We start from the raw sequence: 5,994 nt of genomic DNA on the forward strand, positions 1-5,994 counted from the left end.
TATTGAGGATTGAGGATTGAGAATCGAAGATTGAGTATTGAGGATTGAAGATTGAGATTTGAGGATTGAGGATTGAGGATGGAGGATGAAGGCTGAGGGTTGAGGATTGAGGATGGAGGATGAGGGCTGAGGGTTGAGGATTCAGGTTTGAGTATTGAATACTGAGAATTCAGGATGTTCTATTGAGTATTGAGAATTGAGGGTTGATGGTCGAGTATTGAGGATTGAGGATTGAGGATTAAGGGTTGAGGATTGAAGGTTTACGTTTGAGGATTGACGATTGACGATTGAGGATTGGGGATTGAGGATTGAGGATTGAGGATTGACGATTGAGGATTGAGGATAGAAGATTGAATATCGTGGTCTGAGGATTGAGGATTGAGGGTTGAAGATTGAGAATTGAGGACTGACGATTGAAAATTGAGGACTGAGTATTGAAAACAGAGGATTGAGGATATTCTATTGAGGATTGAAAACTGAGGATTGAGGATTGAGGATTAAGGGTTAAGGATTGAAGGTTGAGGTTTGAGGATTGACGATTGAGGATTGAGGATTGGGGATTGAGGATTGAGGATTGATGGTTGAGGATTGATGATTGATGATTGAAGATTGAGGATTGAGGATTGAGGATTGGGTATGAGGACTGCAGAATGAGGATTGACGATTCAGGATTGAGGATTGAGGATTGAAGATTGAGTATTGAGGATTGAAGGTTGATGATTGTGGATTGAGGATTGTGGATTGTGGATTGAGGGTTGAGGATTGAAGATTGAGTATTGAGGATTGAAGATTGAGTATTCAGGATTGAAGATTGAGGATTGAGGATTGAAGATTGAGGATTGGGGATTGAGGATTGAGGATTCAGGATTGAGAATTGAGGATTGAGGATTGAAGGTTGAGGGTTAAGGATTGAGGATTGGGGATTGAGGATCTAGGATTGGAGATTGACTATTGAGGATTGAGGTTTGAGGATTGAGGATTGAGAATTGAGGATGAGGACTGAGGGTTGAGGATTGAGGTTTGAGGAACGAGGATTGAGGATTGAGAATTGAGGACTGAGGATTGACGATTGAGTATTGAGGATTGAGGATTGATGACTGAGGATAGAGGATTGAGGATTGAGGATTGGGTATTGAGGATTGAAGAATGAGGATTGACGATTCAGGATTGAGGATTGAGGATTGAAGATTGAGTATTGAGGATTGAAGGTTGATGATTGAGGATTGAGGATTGTGGATTGTGGATTGAGGGTTGAGGATTGAAGATTGAGTATTGAGGATTGAAGATTGAGTATTCAGGATTGAATATTGAGGATTGAGGATTGAGGCTTGAGGATTGAGTATTGAGGATTGAAGATTGAGGATTGGGGATTGAGGATTGAGGATTGAGAATTGAGGATTGAGGATTGAAAATTGAGGATTAAGGATTGAGGATTGGGGATTGAGGATCTAGGATTGGAGATTGACCATTGAGGATTGAGGATTGAGGTTTGAGGATTGAGGAACGAGGATTGAGGATTGAGGATGATGGCTGAGGGATGAGGATTGATGTTTGAGGAACGAGGATTGAGGATTGAGGATTGAGGACTGCGGATTGACGATTGAGTGCTGAAGATTGAGGATTGATGACTGAGGATTGAGGATTGAGGATTGATGATTGAGGATTGAGGATTGAAGATTGAAGATTGAGTATTGAGGATTGAAGATTAAGGATTGAGGATTCAGGATTGAGGATGGAGGATGAGGGCTGAGGGTTGAGGATTGAGGTTTGAGTATTGAATACTGAGAATTCAGGATATTCGATTGAGTATTGAGAATTGAGGATTGATGGTTGAGTATTGAGGATTGAGGATTGAGTATTGAAGATTGAAGATTGAGGTTTGAGGATTGAGGATTGAGAATTGAGGATGAGGACTGAGGGTTGAGGATTGAGGTTTGAGGAACGAGGATTGAGGATTGAGAATTGAGGACTGAGGATTGACGATTGAGTATTGACGATTGAGTATTGAGTGTTGAGGGTTGATGACTGAGGATTGAGGATTGAGGATTGAGGATTGAGGATTGAGGATTGAGTATTGAGTATTGAGGATTGAAGATTGAGGATTGAGGACTGAGGATTGAGGATGGAGGATGAGGGCTGAGGGTTGAGGATTGAGGTTTGAGTATTGAATACTGAGAATTCAGGATGTTCTATTGAGTATTGAGAATTGAGGATTGATGGTTGAGTATTGAGAATTGAGGATTGAGGATTGAGGATTGAGGATTGAGGACTGCGGGTTGAGGATTGAGGTTTGAGAATTGAGGATAGACAATTGAATATTGAGGATTGAGGCTTGAGGACTGAGGATTGAGGCTTGAGGATTGAGGATTGAGGATTGAGGATAGATGGTTGAGGATTGCGGAATGAGGATTGAGGATTGAGTATTGAGGGCCGAGGATTGAAGATTGAAGATCGAGGACTGAGTATTGAGGATAGAGTGTTGCGAATTGATGTTTGGGAACTGAGATTTGAAGATTGTAGATTGAGGATTGAGTATTGAAAACTGAGAATTGAGGATTTTCTATTGAGGGCTGAGAATTGAGGATTGAGTATTGAGGATTGAGGATTGATGGTTGTGGATTCAGGATTGACGATTGAGGTTTGAAGATTGAGGATTGAGGACTGACGATTGAAGATTGAGGACTGAGTACTAAAAACTAAGAATTGAGGATATTATATTGAGGATTGAAAGTTGAGGACTGAGGATTGAGGATTGAGGATCAAGGGCTGAGGATTGAAGGTTGATGTTTGAGGATTGGCGATTGAGTATTGAGGATTGGGGATTGAGGATTGTGGATTGATGGTTGAGGATTGAGGATTGACGATTGAGGATTGAGGATTGAGGATTGAGGATTGAGGATCGATTATTGAATATTGAGGGTTGAGACTTGAGGACTGAGGATTGAGGATTGAGGATTGAGGATTGACGGTTGTTGATTTAAAATTGAATATTGAGGATTGAGCATTGAGGGTTAAATATTCAGGACTGTGGGTTGAGGTTCGAGTGTTAAGAATTAATGCTTGCTGTTTGAGATTTGAAGATTGAAGATTGTGGATTGAGTATTCATAACTGAGAATTGAGAATATTCTACTCAGGACTGAGGTTTGAGCATTGAGGATTGAGGATTGATGGTTGAGACTGTGGGTTGAGGATTGAGCGTTGAGGATTGAGGATTGAATATTGAGGATTGAGGATTGAAGATTGAGGATTGAGGATTGATGTTGAAGACTGAGTATTGAGGATTGAGGATTGATGACTGAGGATTGAGGATTGAGGATTGAAGATTGAGTATTCAGGATTGAGGACTGAGGCTTGAGGATTGAGGATTGAGGATTGAAGATTGAGGATTGGGTATTGAGGATTGAGGATTGAGGATTGAGTATTGAGGATTGAGGATTGAGGATTGTGGATTGTGGATTGAGTGTTGAGGATTGAAGATTGAGTATTGAGGATTGAAGGTTGAGTATTCAGGATTGAAGATTGACGATTGAGTATTGAAGATTGAGGATTGATGACTGAGGATTGAGGATTGAGGATTGATGATTGATGATTGAGGATTGAAGATTGAAGATTGAGGATTGAGGATTGAGGATTGAGGACTGAGAATTGAGGGTCGAGGGTTGAAGATTGAAGATTGAGGTTTGAGGGTTGTTGATTGAAGGTTGAGGACTGAGTGTTGAGGATAGAGTGTTGAGAATTGATGTTCGAGAACTGAGATTTGAAGATTGTAGGTTGAGGATTGAGTATTGAAAACTGGGAATTGAGGATTATCTACTGAGGGCTGAGAATTGAGGATTGAGGATTGAGGATTGAGGATTGAGGATTGAGGATTCAGGATTGATGGTTGAGGATTGAGGATTGACGATTGAGGATTGAGGTTTGAAGATTGAGTGACGTGGACTGAGGATTGAGGATTGAGGGTTGAAGATTGAGAATTGAGGACTGACGATTGATGATTGTGGACTGAGTATTGAAAACTGAGAATTGGGGATATCCTATTGAGGATTGAAAATTGAGGATTGAGGATTGAGGATTGAGGATTAAGGGTTGAGGATTGAAGGTTCAGGTATGAGGATTGACGATTGAGGATTGAGGATTGGGGATTGAGGATTGAGGATTGAGGATTGACGATTGAGGATTGAGGATAGAAGATTGAATATCGTGGTCTGAGGATTGAGGATTGAGGGTTGAAGATTGAGAATTGAGGACTGACGATTGAAAATTGAGGACTGAGTATTGAAAACAGAGGATTGAGGATATTCTATTGAGGATTGAAAACTGAGGATTGAGGATTAAGGGTTAAGGATTGAAGGTTGAGGTTTGAGGATTGACGATTGAGGATTGAGGATTGGGGATTGAGGATTGAGGATTGATGGTTGAGGATTGATGATTGATGATTGAAGTTTGAGGATTGAGGATTGAGGATTGGGTATGAGGATTGCAGAATGAGGATTGACGATTCAGGATTGAGGATTGAGGATTGAAGATTGAGTATTGAGGATTGAAGGTTGATGATTGTGGATTGAGGATTGTGGATTGTGGATTGAGGGTTGAGGATTGAAGATTGAGTATTGAGGATTGAAGATTGAGTATTCAGGATTGAAGATTGAGGATTGAGGATTGAGGCTTGAGGATTGAGGATTGAGGATTGAAGATTGAGGATTGGGGATTGAGGATTGAGGATTCAGGATTGAGGATTGAGGATTGAGGATTGAAGATTGAGGGTTAAGGATTGAGGATTGGGGATTGAGGATCTAGGATTGGAGATTGACTATTGAGGATTGAGGATTGAGGATTAAGGATTGAGGAACGAGGATTGAGGATTGAGCATGACGGCTGAGGGTTGAGGATTGATGTATGAGGAATGAGGATTGAGGATTGAGGATTGAGGACTGCGGATTGACGATTGAGTATTGAAGATTGAGGATTGATGACTGAGGATTGAGGATTGAGGATTGAGGATTGAGGATTGAGCATTGAGGATTGAAGATTGAAGATTGAGGACTGGGGATTGAGGATTGAAGATTGAGGAATAAAGGATTGAGGATTGGGGATTGAGTATCTAGGATTGGAGATTGATTATTCAGGATTGAAGATTGAGGATTGAGGACTGAGGATTGATAATTTTGAATTGAGAATTGAGGATGAGGACTGAGGGTTGAGGATTGAGGTTTGAAGAATGAGGATTGAGGATTGAGGATTGAGGATTGAGGATTGAGTTATGAAGATTGAGTATTCATGACTGATTATTGAGGATTGAGGATTGAGGATTGAGGATTGAGGATTCAAGATTGAATATTGAGGATTGAGGATTGAGGATTGAGGATTAAGTATTGTGGATTGAGGATTCAAGATTGAGGATTGGGGATTGAGTATTGAGGATTGAGAATTGAGAATCGAAGATTGTGTATTGAGGATTGAAGATTGAGACTTGAGGATTGAGGATTGAGGATGGAGGATGAATGCTGAGGGTTGAGGATTGAGGATGGAGGATGAGGGCTGAGGGTTGAGGATTGAGGTTTGAGTATTGAATACTGTGAATTCAGGATATTCTATTGAGTATTCTGAATTGAGGATTGATGGTCGAGTATTGAGGATTGAGGATTGAGTATTGAGCATTGGAGATTGAGGTTTGAGGATTGAGGATTGAGAATTGAGGATGAGGACTGAGGGTTGAGGATTGAGGTTTGAGGAACGAGGATTGAGGATTGAGAAGTGAGGACTGAGGATTGACGATTGAGTATTGAGGATTGAGGATTGATGACTGAGGATAGAGGATTGAGGATTGAGGATTGGGTATTGAGGATTGAAGAATGAGGATTGACGATTCAGGATTGAGGATTGAGGATTGAAGATTGAGTATTGAGGATTGAAGGTTGATGATTGAGGATTGAGGATTGTGGATTGTGGATTGAGGGTTGAGGATTGAAGATTGAGTATTGAGGATTGAAGAT

Source organism: Calliopsis andreniformis, unplaced genomic scaffold (genome assembly GCF_051401765.1).
Source record: "Calliopsis andreniformis isolate RMS-2024a unplaced genomic scaffold, iyCalAndr_principal scaffold0046, whole genome shotgun sequence".
Taxonomy (NCBI): Eukaryota; Metazoa; Arthropoda; class Insecta; order Hymenoptera; family Andrenidae; genus Calliopsis; species Calliopsis andreniformis.